Raw genomic sequence first — 27,507 nt, 5'->3', positions numbered from 1 at the left:
ATCCTACATCAGAACCTGAGTCAATCTTGTTTGTTTATCTTCTCCTTGTTTATACCTTTATTTTCCCCTTATGTTTCCGCCAAAATACTTAAGGTCACCCAGAAGGAGAAAGGACCTCATTTTTTATCATCTGTACTGGGGTTCAATCATGTTTCCTAGCAAACATATGTTTTTTAGTCCGCAGCCCTCTGTGCATGAACCCTTTTAACCTAGATGTTTGAAGATGTTATTTTTAGTTAAGGTGTGGCTTAACCATGGTGGACCTTAATCCAGATTACTAGAGGCTTTATAAAGAGAAAGCCACAGGGAATAGCCAGATGCTGGAAGTCAGTGGAAACCAGGACAGGCAGAAAGGAAAATACATTGCATTGTGATGGAAAGCAGAGATAAAAATCAAGGACCACGGGACTGGATATAAAAACTCAGAAATGGACAGCACAATACTACCCAATTGTAATGCAATTATGTTAAAACACTGAATGAAGCTGCATGTGAGGTATAGTTTTTTTGTTTTTTTCTTTCTATTATTGTTTTAATTCTTATTCTGTTGTCTTTTTATTTCTTTTTCTAAATCGATGCAAATGTACAAAGGAATGATGAATATGCAACCATGTGATGTTATTAAGAATCACTGATTGTACATGTAGATTGGAATGATTTCTAATTGTTTTGTTAATTCTTTTTTTAATTAATAAAAAAACAAACAAAAAAAAAAAAAAAACCAAGGACCCTCAAGACTTGCCAGTAGCCAGCATTAGGACACTACAATTCTCAGGGAGAAAGCAAGAACTGCTGATATCTTAATTATGGCCAGTAGATTCCGGTTGTTTAAACCAACTCATTGTATGGTATTTGTGATCACATCACTAGCAAACTAAGACAACCCCTTCTTCTCAGTACCTAGAATTCAGTTCATACAATATAACATGATTCAATAAAGGTGTGATGAATGAAAAATAAATAAAACAACCTTAGCTCATGATCTACATCTATTGCTTAGCAGTGTGTGATCTACGGCAAGTTCTCTAGACTCTATTTCTTCAAACAAGGATGAGGAATTACAAGTATATCTGCCTCTTACTGGAAAAGTCAATGATATTAGGTGTATATGTTTTACAAACCACAAATATGCTATCCAGATGATGATAATAACAGTAGGTATCACTCAATGAGACACTGTAAACCAAGCTCCATTCTAAGCCCTTTAAACATTGTTTTAGTTTCCTGTGCTGCTCAAGCAAATATCATGAAATAGGTCAGGTTAAACAATGAGAATTTATTTCCTCATGATTTTGAGACTAAGAGAAAGTCTAAGTCAAGGCGTCATCAAGGTGATCCTTTCTTCTCAAAGGCTGGCATTCTGGGGATGCCTGCTTGTAATCCTCAGCCCTTCACTTGTTAAGTCAAGGCACATGGCTGTATCTCCTGATCTCTCCCTTCTCTTCTAAGTTCCACTAATGTTCAGCTTTTGGCTGCTTCCTCTGTGGCTTTCTGTCACTCTTTCTGAATTTCATTCCACTTATAAGGGACTCCAGTAATAGAATTAGGACCTATCCTGATTGGATGCGGCAATAACTTAACTGAAGTAACCTCATTAAATGGTCCTACACTTTCATTGGATTCACACCCACAGAAGTGGATAAGATTTAAAAACATGGTTTTCTTGAGTACATATAACCTCAAACCACCACATCCATGCTATATTTCACCGATTCTATCAACCATCTCATTGTAAGGTGCAGCTTTTTTTTAACCACTCAGAAAGAAATAACCATTTAACCTATAACACAATTATTACATTATCATATCAACTATGAGATACATTTCAACCTCAAAGAAATTAAATTGTGAATAAATGGTGCTTTATGAAAATAGAGGAAATATAGTATTATATATTTAATAGTCTTAATATTCCTACAAGATAGGTCATATTACCATGTCCATTTCACAGATGAGGAAAACGAATCACAGAGAGTTTAAGTAACTTGCTGGAGGCCACACACTCGCTTTAATAATGATGACAAATGGTAAACAGGGGCTCATAAAACTTTACAGCTTTAATTCTGAGAAACCCATAAAACTCCAAAAGTCAGATTTGTTTCTCTAAGTGACATATTCTTCACTGGAGTTATGGGTTCTGAGATCTCACAAGTTTCACCACAAGGTTTTATGAATATAAAAGTAGAAAGATGGCAGTTGTAAAGACTGAACTTCAAGTTTTAAAAATTTACATCTTCTTTGCATTTACATAACTCAGTTTATACCAGTCCAATTTGCACTCATTTGGATTTTGCTTTTAAGTCTACTTAAAACTTTCATTTTTATATTTTCTGCATTCATAAAGATACTGAAAGCTATACCGAAGATAACAGTCTATGTGTTTTTAGATCTTTTTCCCTTTTCCACCTTACAAGACTTGCTCTGAGCTTCGTAGGTATTAAATAAAGGTTGCTAATTAAAACCAAAAAGAGATCTGATTCATAACCCACAGCATGATGCTAAAAGAAAAGATACAAATCAAGTATATACTGTCATTAGCTTCCAAATATTAGTGGCAATCTCAGTGTAATTTGCCCAACAGCATTTTTTTGAACTAAGCAGAAAAACAGGAGTGTGGTGTGTGTGTTGGGAGGAGGCGGCAGCGGGATTGAAAATAACACATTCAACATTTTCAGGAATGTGGCCATGATTTTACAAAGATTTGATCACTGAATGTAGTGCTTAGACTAATTGCAAGGGAGATTTTGTTTGAGTTATTTGGTGAAGTTACAAGAAAAAAGGAATAAAGCTAACCCTAGAATACTTTGCTACATATGAAATGTGACACGGAGACTAAAAGACAGCACAATTTCTAGCAATGATCACTTTCAAAGTAATACACTTTGATGTATAAAATTGCCTCCAAAGAGGGATGATTTATTGAATCCTGCTTCCACATATGAAAGTCAAGACATGACATTCAAAACCATCTGTGAAATTCTAACATAACTTCAGAAAAGGAATCAAGGGGTGTGCCAGTTTGAACTGTTGTGTACCCCAGAAATGCTGTGTTTCTAAATCCTGATTCAATATTGTTGGGTAGGATCTTTTTTATTCAGTTGTTCCCATGGAGATATGACCACCCACAAGTGGATGGGACCTTTGGATTAGGTGGTTTCCATTCAAGGTGGGTTCCTTACTGAAGTCCTTTAAGAGGGAATCATTTTGGAAAAAGCAGACATAGCTGACACAGACAAGGGACCTTTGGAGACGCAAAAAGGAAACACCCTCAGGGAAGCCTTTTCAAAAGAGGAACCAGGAGAGAAAGCTAGCAGACATTACTATGTGCCTTACCAGCCAGCAGAGAAATCCAGAACTTCATTGGCCCTTTTCTGAATCAAGATATCTTCTTCCAGATGCCTTAGTTTGGACAGTTTTATGGCCTTAAGAATGTAAACTTGTAACTTAATAAACTCCCTTTAGAAAAGCCAACCAATTTCTGGCATATAGCATTTCTGGCAGCATTAACTAACTTAAATAAGGGGTAAACCTTTTTATCATGCAAGGAAAGCTTTTGAAAAGAAACACAATTGTAAACTTTTGTAATTAATTGCTCCTTATTAAAGACAATGACTAGTTGAGAAGTTACTGAGACTATAAAGTTACATTTTGTTAGACCATTTTCCTATCATATGGACACTTCTATGAACTACATTAACTTCCTTTCCAACATGGGTAAGGAACTAAAGACTGTTCCAAATTCTGCTTGACTCTAAGACCTAAGTGACACTATAAAATACCCACCCATACCATCTATTGGTGGCAGGTAAAGTTGGCTTGCAAATTCTGCCTTGCAGCTTTATCTGTATTTACAAAAGTTTGAAAATGCTTGAGTAAAGGAATGCTTATACATAATTGCAATAACACATGTTCATAAAAATAACCCAGAAGCATAAAGTCTCTTTTGAGTCATCATATATTGAGTGTTTTGCATTATTTTAATATCAAATATGCTTATTATAGTTGGTTCTTAAAATTCCATCCAAATGACCCATAAAATACAATATGCATTTGACAATATATTCATGACCAAATGAAAATCCCATCCCAAAAAGAAGTATTTGCTTTGAGTGGGCAGAAATAGAATAGAGCCCTTAAAAAAGTTATCAAAGCCCTAGTATCTTACAATTGCTTTCTAATGGCTCACAGCTAAGTTAATTCTGCTCACCAGGAAATATGTGTACAATTAATTAGTCCATTCTAAAGTTTAATGACACTTTGAAAGAATGTGTTTTTACTTGAACAAGAGCTTGCTTGCTTGCCATATATATGTATAGGTGTGTTTGTGTATGAAGAGGCATGTCCTGACTGTGAGGAGCCCAGCATTTATAAGCAACACAGAAATATGAAAGAAGCCAATTTCTCTGCTAGCTGTGTTGGGATTTACCATTTGAGCCTTAGTTAAACCTCTTTGCAGGTTAGTTTTATCATCTGTGAAAAAGGAAAAACAATAAGTTGTTCTTACGTATTTCAAAGAATCATGAAGAGGTAAACCCATTACTTAAATACAAACCTTTAATAATGGCAGTGATTCCCCTTATTAATCATGCTCCTATGGGAAGATTTCTTTCTGATGTTTTAACTAAATTTTACCAAGATTGCATGATTTTTAATGTCTGGATCAGCCAAAGGGACTATTTTACAAATCACTTTAAAATCTATCAGAGTAAAAGAAGAAGAAGAAAACAAAACAAAAAATCTATGAAAGTAGGCATTATATCATCATACTTATCATGGATAAGAGAACAAGGCTATGGTAAGATGCTGCCTTGGAAGCCTGGCCCATGTAGATTTCTGCATAAATCTGAAGATTTACTTATGATCATAAAATCCACACCACCTTTCTTTCACCTGTTATAAAACCCGGTAAGAGTGTAACTTACTAGTGATTTAGATTAAAGGTGTTTGAATCCACAAAGAAAACCAAGTATTAGTGGAACACTGAGGCAGTAGGAACACAAGAGAAACATCATAACTTCAGATATTGGATTCACCTTGATGTCATAATTCCTTCCTTTACTCAATCCCACTGACCACTCATTTCCCCACCAGGTCAGCTACATTCCAGACCTTACCTCCACATACTTCTATTCTATCTCTAACATAGCCTCCCTTTTTAATTACAATCCCCTTAGCCATCTGGAATCTCTTTGTCTTTACAACACATCACATTTCTCCACCTTTATTTAGTCACTGAAACCCTTTTTAGCTCTACCAGGCTTGAGGCTGGGTCCCTGGATCAACATCTTCAATACAATCACCATTAACATAAAGGGAAAGTTTATTCTGCAGTCTTCACTCTTCTAACTTCCTGGAGAAACCCCTCTATGCCTGCCTCTATCCTATTCTACTTCCCCCAAGAAGGAGCAGTGATTTAAGTGACTGATGGATTTGAGAAAAGAAATAGGGCAGGTGTGGTTCAGCCTCTTGCATAGTTCACTTAGAATTTGCCTACCTGCAAGGATTATATTTTACTCCACTCTTCCAAACTTTAAGCTGTCTAGGGGACAGCACACCTCCCGAAGAAAAGGCCTGTAGATGCCCAGTACTGACCACTAGTAGAAGGACAAATCTCTGTATTCAGAAGTTAGGCATTAATAATTTCCTCTGCCCCAGAGCTAGCACCAGTCATCCAATGTGATTCTTTCATCAGTCGTAAGGCTGATACTTGGGTTTCCATCTGGCTCCCCCATTTGCTAGTGGTTTCTGAATGTGGGTAGAGAAGCTGGGCCCTAGTTATTAGACCTGCTGAAATCATAACAATGATACTCAGCCTTGTTTTCCACCTAGCCTTTTTTCAAACTCCTAGTCATTGACAATGTCCTTAAAAAAAAAAAAAAAAAAAACAACTCTGTGTTGTATAGACTCTTGAGAAAAAACAGTGGTGCAGACCCGATCACATTTCAAGTGGGTCCCCAGTGCTACATCACAACATTTTTATGGATCTATTTACTGCATTCCAAAGATTAACCAAATATCCTTGGGTTCACATTCTCCTATACCTTCTTCACATATAACTTCACTTCCTACTTTTGAGAAGAATGAGATTATGTAACAAAAATTTCTCTTCTAATTATTCTCTTCTTATCAGAGTACTTCGGTTTCTATAGATATACTTTTAAATCTCCAGGTAGGAAAAGAGGAAGAAATGCCCAATCTTCATGCTGAAAAGACCTTCCAAATCATGTTCCCTTTCCTTTGTCATATACGGCACCCTGTTTCCTCATTAACTCCCTTCTCCAAACCTTCTATTGTTTCCACTCTGCCAGTGACTACTCTTTGTCATTTCAAAAATGCAGCTCTCACTTTCACCTGGGGTAGGGGTATTGGGTACTTAACTTTAGGCCTCCTTTCTCTTAAGTTATCCTCCACCTTTTTCACAGAAGCATTCTTGAAGACTAAAACACTGACATTTAGAAATGAGAAGTAAATTGCAGAAAGTTCTGCTGATGGCCAGGGTAATATCAGAAGCAAAGACTAAGTCTTCTAGATGAGCCTTGAGCATACTGACTTCAAGACTGCATCTTCAAACCCTTCTATTTGGCTGGGTTAAAAACTCATTATGGCAAAAGAGTACATAAAATGTTGAGTCTACACATCCACAGTTTTGTTTAAAGACATAGTCTAAAAACATTTGTTTTTAATAAATATGTTGCCACAGTGTTGTAACATGTAATCCTGAACTCTGACCGCAACTAATTGCATCCGAGATTGAAACAAAACTAGAAAAGATATCCATGAGATCTGTTGGAGAAAGAATTCCTCCCTCAAATTGTAGGGGAGAAGAACCAGCTAAAATAATGTATCCTATTGCTTCAGGTGCTTGAATACAAGACAAACATGCAGGGCAGCTGCAGGCAGAAATAGAGTTGAGCAAAGGCAAGAGAAGGTTGTATGAAGACATTCAGAGGTGGAAAAAGGCATAATACAGTGAGTATCAGGATGTGAAGAAAACTAAACAGAATCACTGCAGAAGCAACAATAGGAAAAAGTGAGAAAAACTAAGTCATAGGAACGGAAAACCCCTGGAGTAGGAAACATTGGGTGTTAACTTGAGGAAACAACAAAAATCTTCTACTATTCTGACCTTAATGTTATTCCAAGACCCCACTAGGCTTGGTTTTCTGGTTGCTGAGATGTTTGTTTGGACTTCTTTCCTCCTCTTTGTATCCTCACGTTAAGTTCTCATCATCTAAAGTCATCTGAGGTAACTTAAGTACATTTTGGCTTCTTAAAACCTTAAAGGACTTAACTAAAACAGACTTCAGCAACAATTTCTTTATTCTAAAAGAACTTAGACAAACATAATTCTGACCCATAGTGGTGTATTATGCTTTTAAAAAAATGACTAAGTCTTTTAAAAAGTTAAATAAACAAATAAATTAAAAAGGAGGGATGGACAAAGAGTTTATTTTGGGTCCTGTTTTCGCAAAGCACAACAATATATTTTACATCATTTAGGAAATATATTTGAGGATGATTTTCTATAATCTATACTATCACAAAAGTCATTCAAATCAGTTCTAAATTCTTATTTACCAATGTTTTCAGATTTTATCCCCTATTAATCATTTCCAATATGCAGAATCTGGGAAAAATAGGACAACACAGGATGTCTTGAAAGGAGGACTTTACTCTCTGGTAAAACTCTGATAACACAGAGATTAATCATACTGAAAAAGAAAATGAAAACTTCTATTGTTCTTAATCCTTGTTTCTTACCAAAGAATAAATTTAAGGGATTTTAAAAATCCATTGCTACATTTGCATTTTTAATAATGGTAGATATTTTTATTGCATTAAGTACCTTATTCTACTGCAGTGAGAGTGTGGCTGTTTTTAAATAAACAAAACAGTTATAAGAATACTCTACTCTTCTTCCACCGGCAGTGCCTGCATCCAAACCACAGTGCCATGGAAAATAACCTGCCCAACATTTACTCTCCCAGCCACAAGTGTCTGTTTAGAGAAGTGTCTGGATTGTTTGGAATAACACATTCCCAAGCAGCTAAGTAAATGCTCATGTTGATTACTTGAGCTAATATGAGGATTCCAATGGGATGGTGGTCCAAACTGACGCTTTATAAATCTCAAAACCAAACCATTTCAATTCAGGTCATCTATCCCAAATAAATAACCTTCAACATACGCAAAGATACACATTCAAAGGAGGCTCATTTTAACATTGTTGATAATAAATAAAATGACAAACTCCATTTTACTAACACAATAAGAACTCCATGAAAAGGACACAATGGAGAACATAAATAATATTATAATACCATATTTGTGTTTGGAACAAAAGCTATCTAGGCATAATCATATCTATATAGGCAAATACATTGGAAAGTGGTTGGGATGCTGCACAATAAACAAATTACAGTGTTTATATTTGAGGAAAAAGTATGGGGCTTAAGATGTGAGGGGAAATAAGTAGAGTAGGTAGTGAAGGAGAGCTTTTAAGCTTTACTCTACATCCTTCTGAGTGCAGGAATCTGTTGTGATGAGGATATATTCATATAGTCCATGTATGCCTGCATATCACTTAAGCTAAGAAACAGGATACTTACAATGTGCTGCACACATGGGTGACGGGAGACCAGCACAGGACATTGTCACTGTGATTCCAAATTGTCACTGGATTCCAAATTGACAGGAGCAGGCACAAAACCTTGTTCTGTCACCTTAGAAGTGTGATTTGGGGCAATTCACTGAAACTCATGTGTAAAACTGGGATGACGTTTTGTGGCCAGGTAAATACAGATTTGATATGGAATGAAACAGGATAACAAACAGAAAAGTGCTCTATAAGCTACCAAGCATTCTATGAATTCCAACCACTTGTACTATTATTATTCATATTATTTCACCTCCCATATATCCGTGGAGAAGGATGGCAAAGTTTAGGAGAATAGATCATTTGTTTTAAACCTCTCCCTTTGAGCCACATTGTTTTATCCTCTGTCTGCTTTTTCTAAGGTCTGAAATAAAAGCAAACATCAAATGAGGCCGTAGGATTTTATTTTATCTGTCACATACTGCTGTCATTAAACACACTTGAAATGAGTGGGTTTAGTTCAAATAAAACTGCTTCTTTCCCAAACTCAACAAACATGAAGTGGGGAGAAGAGGAAGCTTGCACTTGAATCAAATTCAGAAGTGCTGCACGCTACAATTCAAGGAGAAGATCCATCTGGCAGGCTGACACAGTAATAAGTTCTTTTAATTGTCAGGTCAGGCAGATTACAGATCCAGGCTGTCAATTTTTTCACTGTACTTTTGTTTTGTTATTGTTAGCTCATTTAAAACAAAAAACCAAAAACATGCATATGCAAAAACACTTTCTTAGGGTTACTCTACATAAGATAAACCATCTTTCTTCCCTCCTGGGACAGATTCAAACATGCATATATCAAAAGTCTTGCCCGTTAGGGAGTCACAGCCAGTAGGGGAGATAAAGCCTTACAACCAGAACAACACACAACACTCACAAGCGTCCACAACGCAGTGCACTTGATTATGTCCCCCCATCTTTTTCTGTGACATCACTTCTCTAATGTACGAATCTACTTAACCTTGGCAGTTGATCTGTTTGCTTAAGTATAAAGAGCAAAGGGAGTCAGACGCACTGAACAAGGCAGACGTGTGTGCGTGCACAGTACATAGTGTGGAGACCCTCCGCACTCAGGCCAAGCCTCCTCTTCTCTCACTTTATTTCCAACTGCTCACCTCCATGCACTACATATTCTTGATGACTCACCAGTCTCATTTCTTTGCTCAGTTTCCTCGTCTAGAATGTCCCTTTTCCCTGCCTGCTACTCATATTTTAAGTCCCAGATCAAACATCAACTTCGTCAAATGACATGAGAACTTTTCTCTTCCAACCTTCTCTCCAACAAACCTCTAAGTGCTCTTTCCCTCCTCCAAACTCCCAATATACTTAAGTTATATTTCATTTAGCTGGTGCTCAATAACTACCTGTGGAATAACGACTCCTAATTTCATGTGCATTAAATATTTCTTCGTCTGTAAAATGAAATAAAAAGGAAATAGAATGCAATTCTGAACAAAAATTTATTTTTTCCTTTCCAATTTGGATGGATACCTTTTATTTCCTTTTTTAACATAAGTGCACTGGCTAAAACTTTCAGTACAATGGTGAATAAGCATAGATGGGCATCCTTGCTCGTTCTGGGTTTTAAGAGGAAAACTTTAGTCTTTCACAATCAAGAAGGATATTAGCTGTGGGTTTTCGAAATATCCATATGCCCTTTTCATGCTGAAGAAGTTTCCTTTCATTCCTAGTGTTCTATGAGTTATTATAAAGAATGGATGCTCGGCAAATGTCCTAAAAATGATCACGGTGATGAATACACAACTATGTGATGATATAGTGAGCCACTGATTGCACATCACGTATGAACTGTATGTGTGTGAAGATTTCTCAATAAAAATATTTAAAAAAAAAGAATGTATGCTGGATTTTATCAAATAACTTTAATGCATCAATCAAGATGATCATGTGTACAAGTATGTGTGTGTGTTTCCTACCACTTATTTTTTATGTTGAATGATGCTTGCATAACTATGATAAAGCCCACTTGATTATGGTATATAATTATTGCAATGTGTGGTTGGATTCAGTTTCCTACTAGTATTTTTTTTTTTTTTGAGGAGTTTTCAACCCATATTCCTAAGAAATATTGGTCTGCAATTTTCTTTTCATGTGTTATTTTTATCGGGTTTGGTAGGAGGATGATGTCGCCATGTAGAATGAAGTATTTCCTCCTCTTCAATTTTTTGAAAGAGTTTGAATAGGACCAGTATTAATTCTTCTTGAAATATTTGGCATAATTACCATGTGAAGTCACCCATTTCTGAGTGTTACTTTTTAGGGAAATTTTTGAGTTCTGATCCAATCTCTTTACTAGTTTTTGGTTTGTTGAGACCTTCTATTTCTTCTTGAGTCAATTGAGGCAGATTGGGTGCTTCTAGGAATTTGTCCATTTCATGTAGGTTATCCAATTTTTTGATGTGCAGTTCATAGTATCTTCTTTTGCCGCTTTTTATTTATGTGGGGTTGGTTTTGATTGTAGTAATCTGCATCTTGTCTCTTTTTCTGTTTGTCAGTCTAGCTAAAGATTTGTCAACTTTTATTGATCTTTTTTTTAAAGAACCAACTTTTGGTTTTGTTCATTCTATTAGGGTTTTTCTCCCCCTTTAAAAAAATTCCCTATTTTATTTTTATTTTAATCTCTGATATTTCCTTCCTTCTGCTTGCTTTGGGTTTAGACTGCTCTTTGTCTAATTCCTACAGTTTTGAGGTTAGATCTAGGATTTCATATCTTTCTTCTTTTTTAATGTAAACAAGATAAAGTTCCCTCTCAGTGCTGCCTTTACTGTATCCCATAAGATTTGGCATTTTGCATTTTCTTTTTCACTCACATCAATAGTTTCCTTATTCTCCTGGTGGTTTCCTCTTTAACCCAGTGGTCATTTGAGAACACATTGTTTAATTTCAACATTTCGGGAATTTTCCATTTTTCCCTTTGTTATTAATTTCTAGCTTCATTCCATTGTCATTGGAGAAGGTACATTGCATGCTTTTAATATTTTTTAATTTATTGAGACTTGTTTCATGACCTAAAATATGTTCTAAACTAAAGAACAATCCATGTGCATTCACCAAAACTTGGTTGTTTAAAAACAAAATCAATGAAGATGACACTACATTCTGTAGGAGAATATGAAACAACAGAAGCCTGACAAATAGACAAGGAGAGTGACACCAAAGTGCTCCAGAGATTGCTGGTGGGTAGTGATTTTATGTCTCACTAATTTGGATAGGATCCCAAGAGATGACTTCAAGATTTAAGGATTATTTCTCCTATCAGTGCAATGGAAGACCCCTTAATGAGTTGCATAACACTGAAACAAGTCAGCTAAAGAAATGAGAGTCTTCAGAGACCTAGATCATCTATAGGAGGGGAAGTAAACCAGGACCTACCATGCATCAGCCTTACATAGATGATTTCTATACAATCTCTTCCATAATTCGACTTAGGTCAAATAGTAAATTTCCCCTTTTGCTGATAAGGACGTTATGGTCAGTATTAATTAGTTAATTGATTGATTATTCTACCGTAAATCTCTTCCCAACACTCATAGAGATGCTGAGTGTTAGAACCTCTCAGATACTAGATTGAAACAAGGAGCTCTTTCCACTTTGCCAAATGAACGGCTCCATTCCATGTTCCAACCCAGCGGGCGGAAAGGTCTGAGGTGCTGGAAGTAGGAGGTCAGGAAAGCTGCTGGGTGGACAGTTGGCATTCAAAGAAGAAAGTGGTTTTGGGAACAGTGTTACATTCACATTTTCTGAAGTGAGTTTATATGAGGTTAAGTGTTTTATTTTCTCTGATGAGACATTGGGGGGGATTCAGGGTACCTTTTTCAAAGTAAAAATATTTCTCTTTCTGTGGTACTGGCGTGGTAAAAGGATAATAAAATACGCATAAATATAAACAAAACTGGAGTGGGTGAGGAGTCAAAAAGACCTGGACGGAGGGGCTAAGTGGAGGCCATGTTTTCTAGTTTTGAGTGAAGCAGATGATTCTTTGAACATGGTAATACAAGAGTGAGAAACAATACTTTCTGGATAGTTTTCGTTTTTAGACACAATACCACATACTCCAACTCCAGGTCTAACAATTGGGGCTCCTGTTAAACCATCATCCTTAACTCATAAAAATCAAATTGTATTACTCTCTTATCATAATGTCCTAAGCCTTTCTCACTTGGTGCACATTTCCCATATAATTTTAGACTATAATGAGATCCTCAATAGGTTACATTATATGTGCATCTGATAGAATATTTAGAACCCTATGTTCACCATCATCGAACAGCTTTATGCAACTCATACATTGAAAAATATGTGAATAATCAGGTGCTTGTATTCAGAAGGGTGGGCCAATTAAGAGCTAAAGGCTGGGCCACATGTCATCAGAAGGAATTACTCCTCAATCCCAAAGAGAATTTTCAGCCTATTGTGCTATGTCTAACTTACACAATCAACAATCATACTGTAAGCGTTGTATCTTTATACAATCATCTTCAAGACCCCAGGCTACTGGAACAAAGCAAAACAGTTTCAAGTATTTCCCTCTAGCCACTTCAATATACCATAAACTAAAAAGGAATATCTATATAATGCATAAGAATAACCTCTAGAGTAACATCTCAACTCTGTTTGAAATCTCTCAGCCACTGAAACTTCATTTTGTCTCACTTCTCTCTTCCCCCTTTTGGTCAAGAAGGCTTTCTCAATCCCATAATGCTGGATCCCAGCAAATCCCAAGATTTCTGTCCCACATTGTTAAGGAGATTTACACCCCTGGGAGTCATGTTGCACATAAGAGGGAGTGCAGTGAGTTCACCTGCTAAGTTGGCTTATAGACAGAGGCCACCTCTGAGCAACAAAAGAGGTTTTCTGGGAGTGACACTTAGGCCTAGTTTTACATAGGTTTAGCCTATCCTTTGTAGGAATAAGCTTCATAGGGGTGAGCCCCAAGATCAAGGGCTCACCCTATTGAATTGGGTATCTTCACTGCTTGAGAGAATATCTAGAATTTCCCAGATAGAGAGTTAAAAATTTCCTCCTTTCTCCGCAGTCCCCCAAGAGGACTTTCAAATACTTTATTATTCTCCGCCCAAATTCCTCTGGAGTATATCAGGACATCACACTAACCTGTACAAACCAACTAGATCTCACTCCCTATTCAAGATACCAAATAATTATGGTGTTCAAATAAACTGACCGTACAAGTTGAATTAGATAATATGCTATACAAAATATAAACTTGCACCAAATAAACATCTCTTCCTTTGTTCTCACATAGAAGTTGAAGTTTTATAATATGGACCATTGATACATTACCCCATATTCTGATATACCTTTGTCCTAATCAGATTGGCTTCATTCATATCTCTAGTCGAAGTCTGATCACTTTTACAAATTTTTTTTTTTTTTTTTGAGATGTACATGGTCCAGGAATACAACTTTTTTTTTTAACAGCTGCCGTTTGGGGCACTGCTGACTTTCTTAGCCTCAGAGCTCTAACTATCTAACTCTGTGTCTTAGGTGTCACATAAATACTCAAAGTATAAGGGAATGATCAACTTATACATAAACAGCTCGGTAGCTCAGCATTTAGAAATAACAGTTACAACTCCTGAGTATGTGTCTGCTGTAAGAGCGCACAATCTAGGCCTCTTTACAATAGGCCCTAACCCAGATAACCTATATTTTTAACTTCAGTTCTCCCAGTTTGTATATTATAGTTAGTCATAGAGTGAGGCATGATGGCATTTGTCTTTTTCTTTCTGACATTTCATTCATATACTGTCCTCAAGGTCCATTCACCTAGCTGCTTGCCTCACTTCATTCCTTCTTGCTGCCACTCAGTAGTCTGTTATATATATACACCATAGTTCCCCCTTCCACTCCTTAGTCCTTGTACTCTTAGGCCATCTCCATTAATTGTGAATTGCAATAATCACCAGTGTGCAAATGCCCTTTCATGTTCCAGCTCTCAGTTCCTCCATGTATATACCTAGCAAGGGGTTTGAGGATCATATGGCAATCCCACCCCTAGCTCCTGTGGAACCACTACACTAATCTCCAAGGGACTGTACCTCTCAGCTTCCCTATGGATAGTGAATAGGTACATCTCTTTCTTCACATTTTCTCTAGCACTCATTTATCTCTGTTTATTTTTAAAGAGTTTTATTCACACATCATACAATCAACCTACATAAATAGCCATGACTTCTCCACCATAATCCATATGAAGGCATTTCCTTTTCTTCTGCAAAGAATCCATATCTTTCCCCCATATTCCCTGCTTTCTGACATTTAGTTTGGCCTAATGCCTTTGTTACATTCCAGTGGAAGCACCTTACAATGTTACTGTTGACTACAGACCCTAGCTTGCATTGATTGCATTTTTTTACCCTATACCATCCCATTTTCAATTCCTTACAAAGCTCATATTCATTTTTTCTCCCCCTTGAAAAGCTTTTTATTTTTGTACATTTCATCACCATCATTGTCCACTCTAATCAATCCTAAATTATCCCATTTTAATCTTTATCTTTCATTCTGATTTCATTCACACCCCCAGCCCTTCCCGCTCAACCATACTCACATTCAGTTTCATTCAGTATTACAAGGGCTTTTAACCATGAAATAGCCTATAAAGAAATGGAATGATAGATTTTTTAAAAGGCACTGTAGTATTATTTTATGAAATTAAAATTGATTTGTAAGATATTCCAGTAATTAAGATTTAATATCAGGATTATGGCACGGGTATGAGAATAGATCTGCTGGTGACACTCCAATTTTACCACCTGGATATTCAGAAACAATTTTACTTTTTAGGCTAAAGTGCCACAAGTGCCAAGTTCTGTGTTATGTGCTGAGATATGAGCAAGATATGGCCCCTGAGGGAGCCCAAAATCTACAGAGGAGAAAGATGTGGACATAATTAGATTACAATGGCGTTGACTCCCGTAGTGAAGAGAGAATGCACACACACACACAAACAGTATAGGACAGTTAATTTTCCCTCAACTCCAGAAAGATTGCGTGATTTTCAAGATGAGAAGAAAATACAAGGCAACTGTTTGGTTTGTTTTTAAATTTTAGTAACTGGTTTCATTCTCAATCATAATCATGCCCTATCATTTATTGGGCATTAACTGTGACAGATACTGTGCTGTGCTATGTGTTTAACACATTCCTCCTAATAATCCTATGAGGTGGATAATATTATTTTTCCCCTTTCAAAAGAGGAAACTGAAGCACAGAGAAAGGTTAAATAAATTACCCAAGTGTCAACAATTATTAAGTAGGATCTAGGATGTGACCTCATACAGTGTAACTCCAGAGTCCAGGAATTTAACCATTATTTAGTGTGGCCTCCACCTTGAGAAATGAACAGTATGACAAGAATGAGCCAACGGCTCAGAAAAGTGATGAGAACTTGTTTTGTTTTCACAATATCCTCCACCAAAGGCCTACATCCAGTGATCCACTTTAATTCTCACAGCATTGGATGCTGCAGATAACTTGATCAATTGCTCATTCATGAAGCACTTTTCTCACTCTGTTTCTGAGGACACCACTGTTCCTTGGTTCTCCTTCCTATTTTAATGTCTCTCTTTCATGATATCCTCTAGTGGTTCCTCTGAGTTGTTCCACAGCATCAAAATATTTGTTCCAGGGCCTACTTCATATTGTAAGATGATTTAATCCTGTTTTAAGGTTTTAAATTTATACCTGGTGATCCCTATGTCTCTATCAAGTCAAGACATTGCTCTTGGCCACCAGAGGCAAACACACAATTGACTGCACACTCCTTGGAAGTCTAAAAGATATCTCAAATACCTCATATCCCAAACCAAATTCCTGATTATCCCCTCTCCTTTGCTTTCAATAAATTAAAACCAAAACCAAAATAAAAAATAAATAAATAAAACTGCTTTTCTTGCTGCCTTTCCAACAACATCTTACTAAATGGTGTATCTATTTGTCTGATGGCTCAAGCCAAAAACCTAGGAGTCATTCTTACCTTTTCTTTTGTTCTCATAATCCACATCCAATCTGTCAACAAACCAGTTGGCTATACCAATGAAAAATACCCAGAATCTCACTACTTCTTAGCATATCCACCATTACTGCTCAGACACAACTATTATTTCTAGATTGGATTATCACCATGGCCATAGTCTTTTCTCCACACAGTTACTAGAATGACCTTTAATGTAAAGCAGATCACATGACTCCAAAGGCTCTCCATCTCAGCCAAGAAAGAGGTGAAGTCATTAAAATAGTCTAAGAGGACTTACATGGCAATCAGGACCAATTACTTCCCTCTTTTCTCACTTGCATTTGGATCACTCTACTCTATCTACCATTGTTACCTTACTCTTTCTTAAACACACCAGTAGTCAGCCATGCTCTTCTCTCTTTCATGCTTATGTTTTCTTCTGTCTGGAACATAATTACTCCAAATATCTTACGGCTCATTCCTTTACCTCCTTGAAGTCTCTGCTGAAATACTGCCTCCTCATGATGTCTTCCCTAACCATCTTATGTACAATAATAATTCTCTTTCCTTTCAAACCAAAGCATTCTGTCTCTCTTTATCTTGCTTTATTTTTATCTTTAGCACTTAATTCCACCTAACTTAAATATTTACTTGTTTATCTGTTTATCGTCTCTCCCCATGGGAAAATGAACTCTTGAGAAAACAGACTTTTTTTTTTTTTATTCAGTGCTATATCCTCAGCCTCTAGAAGAGAGCTTATCATCCAACAGATGTTCAATAAATACTTGCTAAATAATGAACAACTAACTCATCTTGTTGGAGTTATAGAAAAAAAGATTCAACTTAAAGAATCCAGTAGCATAAAAGGTGATGCAGTAATGTAAGCAGTTCTAAAAGTGGTTTGTTGATTTAGAGTCAAAGTAAAATATTATATGTCATTACAGATTTGGACTGTGAGTCATAGACTATTAAACTTGGAAAGCAGCTGTGCTGGGCTAGAAAGAGAGTTACTGGGAGGCTGGGAGACAATGGTTCCAGCCTTGGCACTGCCCATAAGCTACTGCATGACCTCAGACAAGCAGCTTCATCCCAATGAGTTCTCATACTGCACCTTAAGTAAAAGAACAAATCACCTTAAATCTCTAGGATTTTGTGATGTGATATGAATTTGACTACCACTTGCTCAAACAATATTCTTCCTGCGTTTATATACAAGAGTCCAAAAAATAACTTCCCTGTTGTGAACTCTCCATTCAAAGTAAAAAAAGGAGTCACATTTGAAATTGTGTGTTTTCCTGGAAAATACGTCACACCATTAACACTCAAAGCAGAGGATAGAAAGTTCTTTCCTTCTATGCACCAGAGTGGGTGTTAGAAAGTAACAACTACAACATAGAAGGAAGAAGTATTCAGGGTGCTAAACTCTCCCAGAAAAACACATTAAAAAAATTAAATTCACACATGAATAACAACTTGCAGTTTTCCTCCAAATGTACTCATTTCTTATTCTCGATGTGCAGTTTCACAGATGCTTGGGGTGTGCTACTCTGTTTTCTCATAAGTAGTAGAGATGACCTTTAAAAATGTACCCCCTCTCTTTATTTCGCAGTCTGTAATCCCATGAAGTTCAAAGCCAGCTTGTTTCTTCTGCATTAACATTTCTGTGATCAGATATAATGTGGGTATTTCGAATCTATCTGTGCCAAGACATTTTCCCACAAGTGACCCACCTGATAGAAACTCAGGCATTGAACAATGCTCTGACACCACCTCCTTTGAGGTTGATTCACCTTGTTGGTGTTACAAGCCAACATCCTGTTTATTTGCTTTCTTCTGCAACACAACGGTGTAATTGGAACTGACTGAACAATAAATTGCAACCTCCCTGTTTCATCAGGAGAATCTTTCAATTTACTGGGCTTCTGCTGCACACCAGCTCTTCACCTGCATTAGGAATCACTCTTATAACAAGCACACAAGTTAACTGCCCAAACACACATTAAATGTATAGGGAAACAGTGCCATTAGACTTCCTAGATGTATTCCTTGGGGAAGCAAGAAACAACTGGGTGTGGCTCCTGGACTGAAATGTGAAGAGGCCATCTCCCTCTTCAACTGGGCTATGTCAGCTCCAGGAAGCACAGACTCACAATGTGTGTCTGTTCCCAGGAACAGAGATCTCCTTGTCCACCTAAGTAACCTACCCTACTCCCATGTTCTAGTTTCCCAAATCTGAAACCCCTTTACCCAAAGAAGGCCTTCCTGAGCTTTTTTATCCAACAAGTCATAGATCATGAATCACATTCTCTCAGTCTCCAGGAAAGCCAAGTAAGGGGAGAGAGTAAAAAAGAAAAATATTGGAGAAAAAAAAAAAAAAAAAAAAAGGATGAGAACATTAATGATATACACATGGCACTAAAATATGTTCCTAACATTCTGTGTCAAAAAATAAAACTCATTTTCCCATAGAAATAGATGTGAAGGATGATTGGGTACCATAAAGCTGCACAGCCCAATAATTTAACTTCATTATAGATTAAATAGCTCTGTGCTGAAAATAAATAGCTTCCTACTGCCATCAGGACAACTTAAAAAAGGGGGGGGGGGCAGGCCACGGTGGCTCAGCAGGTAAGAATGCTTGCCTGCCATGCCCGAGGACCAGGGTTCAATTCCCGGTGCCTGCCCATGTAAAAAAAAAGAAAAAGACACATCATGATTTGATCACTTCATATCTTCTCACCTCCAACCTCACTCTCTATGCATCAACCATGTGAAATTATATATATTCCCATGAATAGTCTGGATATTCTGAATAGTAGGAATAATGATTCCCCAAAGAGATCCACACATTTATCCCTGGAACCCATGAATATGTCACCTTACATACCAAAGGGAACTTTGCACATGCAATTAAAGTTAAGAGATTTGAGACTGGGAGATAATCCTGGATCATCCAGATGGATCTAACAATCAAATGAAATCTCTTAAAGCAGAGCACCTTGGGCAGCTGAAGCCAGAGAGAGAGAGAGAGAGAGAGAGAGATGTGAGGATGGAAGAAGGATCAGAAATGCGTTGTTACAGAGTTTGAAGTTGGAGGAAGGGGACCACAAGCTAAGGAATGCCCCCAGAAGCCAGAAAAAGCAAGGAAACAGATTTTCCCCTAGAGCCTTCTCCACAAAGGAAAACAGCCCTGCTGACACCTTGATTTTAGCCAGACTTGCACCAGACTTCTAACCTACAGAACTGAAGGATAATGAATTTGCATTCTTTTAAGCCACCAAGTCTGTGGATATTTGTTAAAGCAATAACAGAAAGCTACTACACCAAGCTTGCTCCCACTTTCAAGCCTCTGTTCATCATATTTCATAAGCAGATGGTGGCCCGCACAGCACTCTTAATGTATCTCTCCTAAGAGCTTGCCACTTGATATTTAAATCACCAAAATATGGATGTTCTTCCAGACCCACTGTCCACAAGACTTCACATTCCTTGAGTTTATTCAGTGCTGGAACCCTAGTGCCTAGGGCCTGGATCACCAGACATGGAAACATGTGTTGGGAGAATGATTCTCAGTAGTAAGTTTCAAGGAATTATTAAACTTTAGCCCAGGTCACAACTTTCAAGATCACCAATTCAAATCCCTCTTTTGACAAATGAGGAAGTTGAAGCGTAGAGACAGGAAGGTCCAATGACACAATGCAATCCTTTTTTCAGTTAAACAGTGACTATTCAAGCTGTTTGCACGAGCCCCTCAGCCTGACTTTGCGAGAACCTCCAAGGTAGCATCTCATTTTTCTTCCTTGGATTTTCACCATTCTTCCCTTATACTGCTCAGGATTTCCTGAAATGGTCTACATTGCCATCTCTACTCTTAGAATGTCACTGTCACCCAACCTACATTATTAAGAACAGTTGACCTGCTCATAAAGGCCAGAATTAGACCTGAAATTTTCAATAGAGAATGACCTCATTGGCAGAAAGTGACTCTCCAGTTGTTACCGCAATCCCTCTTCTCTCTCTCATACACACCAAGCCCTCTGTACATTATCTATACTCCTTAAGGACAAAGAACTGTCTAGTTTGTATTCTCTATAAGTGTATATGTTATATTTTCAGCTAAAATGTACACTCCTTGAAGAAAGTTTCTTCTTTTACAGCCTGGTGACTAACACAACATTTGTTTCATATAATAACCATTAATTCAATTAGAGCCTGAGACATCCTTTTTTTTTTTTTTTCTTTTAGAAATGTTAGATGCTGCATAAACAATCATTGATTATTAAGCATAATAAAAAACATCAGCATTTGGACTCTTTCTATGAGATCATAGTTTGGATATTACTTCTCTATGTAGAAATCTGTGCAATTCTTGCCAAAAATATCCCATGTGTTCATTTTCTTTTCTGGATACAACTCTCAAGATTCCCGGGACTCACAGAGTCACTTTCCCAAAAGACACATCAACAACAAATAATTTTGGAAGTTGTAATAAAGTACTTTCACTTCATCTAATTTAATACACTGTCCATGAGTCAGGTAGCATAGTTATTAGTCGAAATAAGGGTACACATTCACACAACCTTACCTCACCATGATCTATAAGCCATAAAGATTTTCCAGTCAATTAATCAGTAATATGAAACCTGTAAATACAATGGACCAGCTCATTCGTGCTTTCAAAGATCTGGAATACCCCAAATAAATGAGAATTTAGGGTATGGTCACTATTGTTAATAACCAAACATTTGCTTTGCTTGTTTTATTTATTTATTTTTTTAAGCGAAAACTGCTGCTTTGCTAACTATTGTATTATTTGTTTTCTTATTCTACTTCTACCTTGAAGCATATTTTAAAAATTTGCACAAAGTGCCATTTACAACATAGGGGTTTTGCTCAATCATAAAGTTGTGGAGAGTGTGAGATGGAAGGTTCCACTAAGATTCTAATGAAGTAGGATTGCCTTAGAAGTACTGTAGTCACAAATAATACCAACATATTATTATTTTTCTCTTACCATAAAGGTATTCAATCAAAATATCAAATCATGTGAGAACTACAAAAAAGTGCCCCTCACAATCTTCCCCCTTTGGGTACAAACTGATGGTATAACATGGTAATAGAGACCACAAACTTTACTTTCTAGAAAAGTAGAAATTAACACTTAGTACTAATATTTTAATGCACAGTAACCTTGAATAAAATTATTTGGCTTCCATGTGTACATTTGCTTCCAAAGTAGGAGGGAAGAATTAATGAAAAGAGAACTTGACATAATTAGAAGTCAAGTTTTTTAAATGATGTAACTTATAAATATTAACTATTTAACTCTGTCAGTCGTATGTCTCAATTTCCTCACTTATATTAAGTGCAACCCACACATTAGAAAGGATAATTCTGTATATACCTAAATTACAGGTTCTTACAATGAATGGAATTGCACATATCAACTAAGAGCTGTTCCTTGGTTGTGCTGTCCCCAATGCGATAAGAATGGAGGCAATCCAGACACTTGCTGGAATAAAGAGGAGTCCATTGATCAGATCTGATATGGCTTCCTCTCTCCAGGCAAGCAACTAGGCAAGTGCTTCAAGAGCAGACAATGGGCTAAAAGGTAAAGGCACAAGAGAAGCTGAACCTCAAATACAGACACTGCTGCATGTTTTATAACAGATTATTTTTGACTATGATATCAACAGATCTTAAGTACATTTCTATGAGACTATGAATGAAATTATTATCCCCATTGAAGTACCTGCCCAAGATCATAAAACCAAAAAGTGACATAGAGAGAGAGAGGGATCAGAGTTCTGGTTTCTAATCCAAAACTATTTTCACCATAATAGGCTGCCTTCCTACCTAGAGAATGTATTTTATATGAGTGCCCATGTACAGAAAACTCTGATTTACTTTTGAAGATTCTTTGGATTAGGGGCCAAATATTTTCTGGGTACTACCTTCTGAGTACCATTTTTCATGGAAAATAGCATGAGTGAAGATATCAGATAGCTTCAATTTTAATACCCTCTTACCCAATTATTAGCTGTGTGACTTTGGGAAACTTACTTAAATTCTCCATTCTTCAATTTCCTTACCTAGTCAATAAGACTACCAATAGTACATCCTCTCAAGCTTATTATGAGGATAAAAGAAGACAATACATGTAAGCATTTAGCAGAGTTCCTGCCACATAATAGGAATTAAGCAATACCATGTACGATGATTATGTCCTCAGATACTGAAGAATCTCACTTCTAAGGAAAGCTCAGAATGTATGGGTATATGTGTGCGCATAAATGTGTAAGTATATGCACATGTGCATGAGTATATGTGGGTGTGCATGTGTGTATATATATATAAAACTGAGAATGTGTATATGCACATAAGCACATACACTCCATAAGTGTGCATATATTTAGAATATGTGCATGTGTGTTTGTATGTATGTGTGAGTACAGCTACATAAATGAAATGGGTGGGTATATCTGATTGTCTGCAAGTGAGGTAGCAGATAAACAGGAAAGGGGAAGAAGGAAGAAATAGAGAACTACAGGCAGATGGAGGGAAGTTAGTTCACAAAACAAGACAAAATAAAAGGCCATGACAGATAATCGCTTTACAAACAAAAATTCTAACAGGCAGAAAGGTAATCAGATATCTCTTATCATAATAATGGCATGTTTTTTTATTAAGTTTCCAAGTCAATTCTTCATTCTAAAGACATTTCTTTCCAGAAACTGCTGAATAGGAAACAAAAACACATATGTGAGCTTGTACATTTTATTGTTTCTTATACATTTCAAGATAGGGTGGATGTAGGCACAAGGCTGCATGCTTTATTTTTAATGAAAAACTCTATTCCTGTGTATAGAGAAGAAAATGGCTGGCAGTTGAGGTTTCTGTGCTACTACTCATTCTCAGGGTAAACTGAGTTTTTCTTAGATTTATCACTTTTTTTCTGCATCTTTGGAATAAGATAATGAGATAAGGCACAATTCTACACACCTCAGTGGTAAAGCCAGAGATTGACTATAAAACAGAATTAACTGGTAACAAGGTTTTGAGCTGCCGAAAAATAAAACACAAAAATTTTTTTTGAATAGAATCACTGACTGCAGGTCTCTAAGCTATGAGTCAAGTCAAGTTCCTTTTACCCCCTCACAGAGCGGTTTAATGAGGCCAGAACTGGGAATGTAGAGTAGGTAGAAGTACCACAATGAAGCTCCACCGTTCTTATCTTTTGTGATTTTTTAAAAATAATATGGAGCTTTAATATACAGAAGGAGATAATGAATTCCAGTAAAGCAATCATATCTTATTATGCTCCAGGCAATAAAGGCAAGTCCATAATGAGTAAAAGAAATGCAGGCTTCTCTTAAACTGCCTACCATCATCCTGCCTACATGCAGAACTGTTTTGTCCTGGAACATCTTATAATTATTTTTTATAAATTCAAGGCCATTAAACAACATCAAGCATATTTCGGGAATGGCAGTGGTGCCTACTGTATTGAAATGTTCTGTCCACAGATTTTTTTTTTTCCATTGTTCCTGTGGGAATCTTGGTTTCTTTTCATCAAGGTCTGAGCCCTTGGGGACCAAGCCTCTGTTGTAAATATGCAGCTGAATGGGAAGAAGGAACCAATATTGGGATCTCTTAGGACCACTTGGTCTTTGCCCCCAACTCTACCCTGTGGAGCCCATGAACTTTGAGCTACCCTATGAGAAGGGTGTGCAGCAGCGATCCTTGTGGGGAAGTCAGTCTCCTGTCCAGGCTTCCATGCCCTCCTCTGTACGATCAAAGGACTTGATCAAGAAGACCCTCAAGGACCCTGTTGGGGATTGAATTATGTCCCTCACAAAAGCCATGTACAGATCCCAGTCTCTGATGCTGGCGGTGTGAGCCCATTTGTAAATAGGACCTTTGAAGATATAACCAGTTGAGGTGTGGCCAAACTAAACGAGCCTGGCCTTTAATCCAGTGTGGCTGATGTCATTTAAGAAAAAGGGAAGGACACCAAAAAGAAGCTCCGGGGTGCAGCCAGAAGCCAGAAGTCGATGGAACGAGGGAGAGAGTGAAGACACTGCCATGTGTGTTGACATGCAACAGAAAAGCCAAGGAAACCCAAAAATTGCTAGCCGCCCTGAAGACACTGACCCCAGGAAAAAGCAAACCTAACCTATAAAACCCTGAGCCAATTAAATTCCTATTGTTAACCCAACCCATTGTATGACATTTGTTTTAGCAACCAGGGAACTAAAACAAATCCTGCCAACTTTGCATTGCTGGACAGAGAAAAGTTAGACTACAGTCCTTAACAAAGGGCTCCCTCGTTACGACCATCTGGTTTCTGCCTTGCCCCTTTTCCTCTTTTTTGATCCACATCAATACTACCCTAATTCTGCTGGGACAAGAGTTACAGTGGCCAGCAAGTTATACTCCAGGGCTTCTCCTCCCTTTCCGCCTTTGCTCTCCCTTTACTTCACCCCAAAGATTCCCTCATTTAATATCCCCATATTCAAGGCAGCAATATAATAAGCCAGGAAATCTAATAAATATTTGATCCCAATGAAAAAATTCATTGATAAAAATTGACTAAGCACTTGAATTCTGGTTTGATGATAACTTGCCCAACACACCAGGTCAAGATCCCTCTACCTATGATACGCACCACTTTCAAAATATGGACCACGTGAGGTCCGGAAGGGGGATATGAAATAATAGGGCTGCTTCTCCTCTCTGAGCACAAGATGGGACAAGTTATGTGATTTTATCAAGGAAAGAAGCCTTCAGGCAATATTTTCTATCAGAGCTTTAGGGGCCCTGGAGTCCATATCCCTAGTTTTGAATTGAAACACTGGCAGAAAAGAATTGTAGGTGCTTGCATGCTAAGAATCACACAGCAGGGCGGGCCACGGTGGCTCAGCAGGCAAGAATGCTTGCCTGCCATGCCAGAGGACCCAGGTTCGATTCCCGGTGCCTGCCCATGTAAAAAAAAAAAAAGAAAAAAAAAAAGAAACACACAGCAAGTTAGGGGCAGAACTAGGCTGAGGCAAGCGTCATGCTCTGCCCATTGTACCTCACTGTCTTTAGGACCTGCTGGTCCTTTCATTCACTGATCCACATGAACCAATACGATCAGTGAGATTGCGCTGATCACAGGAACCCTACCCCAAACAGTAAAATGATAATTAGGTTATTTCCTGAGAGTTCTGAGAATTAGCTCAGGGTAGGGATGAGGATTTTGTACCCCAAGGGCTGGAGATGCCTCTGGGACTAAGCAGGAAGGTGCCGCTGGTCCCATAATTCAAGCAGAGCTATACCAAATTCTATTTCAACTTTAGCCATCTTACACATCCTTCTGTATAACATGCTTCCAGATAACAATTCATCTGAATAAAGAGTTTCCAACTAGGTGGACCATTAATGTATTATAAATAGGTTGGAATCTGGAAACGGAAGGTGGTTCTTAAAGCCTGGCTTCCTCCATTTTCTTGCTGTGGGGAAAAAGACAAGTCGTTTCATCTTTGGGGCCTAGCCTTACTAATTCATGTGCTAAGTAATAACAGAGATAACATGCTATAAATATGCTTTGTATGCAATAAAGCCCTCCCGATCTATGAACATTGCCAAATGATATAATTAGGGACAGGTCTAGCAGCTTTATAAAGAAGACATGCTAGAGGAAAGAAGCCTGATCACAAAGGGCCTGCTATGATTTTAACCTCATGGGATGCATGCCTTTCTAGCCCACATCCTTATAGTTACTGGCATCGAGGTATTTGCATAGTGAACAAATAGATAAAGGGAGAAATTTAATATCATGTGTGTTTATTGTGTGTTGACTGAGATTCCTGGTACTGAGTCATCACTGAGCACATAAGGCAGAAGGACAGTAGGAAGAACCGTACTTACAGACTGTGTCTACCTGCCTTCCTTTCCAGGGTTATCTAATGACACTTGCCCTACATACCCTGAGTTCCAACCAGTCTGAACTATTTCCAGTTTCTGTAACATATCTGCTTAAATCACATCTCTGAAATCTTCCTCTGATCTCTCAGGGGTGTAGGTCGGGATTGGGCATTGAAACCAGAGAGCGTTGTTCATACACTCATCATATATCTTTGTCATTATCTGTTTATCTATCCATCTCCTCCATTAGAAGTTCATGACGGGGAGAGGTAGGGCAGGAACGATACTCGCCTCACTTTTTTTTTTTCAATGTACAGTTTCCTTAAATGATTCCCATCTCTCTGAAGGGCAGGTACAGGCAGCTAGGCAATGGCAAGAGATGCTCGGTTGAAGATCTCACCCTGATTACAGGCTCTGGCAACAGGCTGGCAGGTCTCCTCCCAGAAACAGTACTCTCAAACCATTGTCAGGGTCTCCTCACTGCCAGGATCCAGCTCCTGCCAGGTGTATACCTCATAATCCACATGCCAATCTAGACTCAGCAGAAAGACAAGCTCTTGGTCATGGAAGATCCACACTCCAGAAATGTTGGTTCCAGAGAGGATGACACTTGCAAAGGCATTCTTCCTCAGCTTATCCAAATACTGGAACTTTCCAGTGATAAGGATGCAGCTTATGAAGGCCTGGGTGAGCTTTTTGGGGAAGTGGTACTCAGAATAGCACAAGGACCAGCCATCCTTATCAAATGCTAGAAATATGGCAGCACCACAGAAAGTGTGTCCTCACTGGACTTCTTGCACTTAAATTCATCCAACACAAAGGCATGCTTGGTTAGGTGAGCAAAGGGGTTTTTGGTCTTTGGCTCAGCAACCAGTGCCTGCTCACATTCATCTGTCTCCCCCTCAGGAGCATAGATAGCCACCTTTTTCTCCTTTTCCAGCTCAGC

General features: G+C 37.7%; 1 protein-coding gene and 1 pseudogene across 6 annotated transcripts in view; both read right to left on the bottom strand.

The window, feature by feature from the left end:
- LPP (LIM domain containing preferred translocation partner in lipoma) overlaps positions 1 to 27,507 on the bottom strand; it is a 696,418-nt gene that overhangs the window by 295,305 nt on the left and 373,606 nt on the right. The gene's annotated exons all lie outside the window — the stretch shown is intronic.
- The window catches only part of LOC143648807 (elongation factor 1-gamma pseudogene), a 31,142-nt pseudogene that overhangs the window by 3,499 nt on the left and 136 nt on the right, over positions 1 to 27,507 (bottom strand).

This window comes from Tamandua tetradactyla, chromosome 10 (assembly GCF_023851605.1).
Source record: "Tamandua tetradactyla isolate mTamTet1 chromosome 10, mTamTet1.pri, whole genome shotgun sequence".
Lineage (NCBI taxonomy): Eukaryota > Metazoa > Chordata > Mammalia > Pilosa > Myrmecophagidae > Tamandua > Tamandua tetradactyla.
The sequence above is the reverse complement of the archived record's forward strand: the minus strand, read 5'-3'. Positions and strand labels throughout refer to the sequence as shown.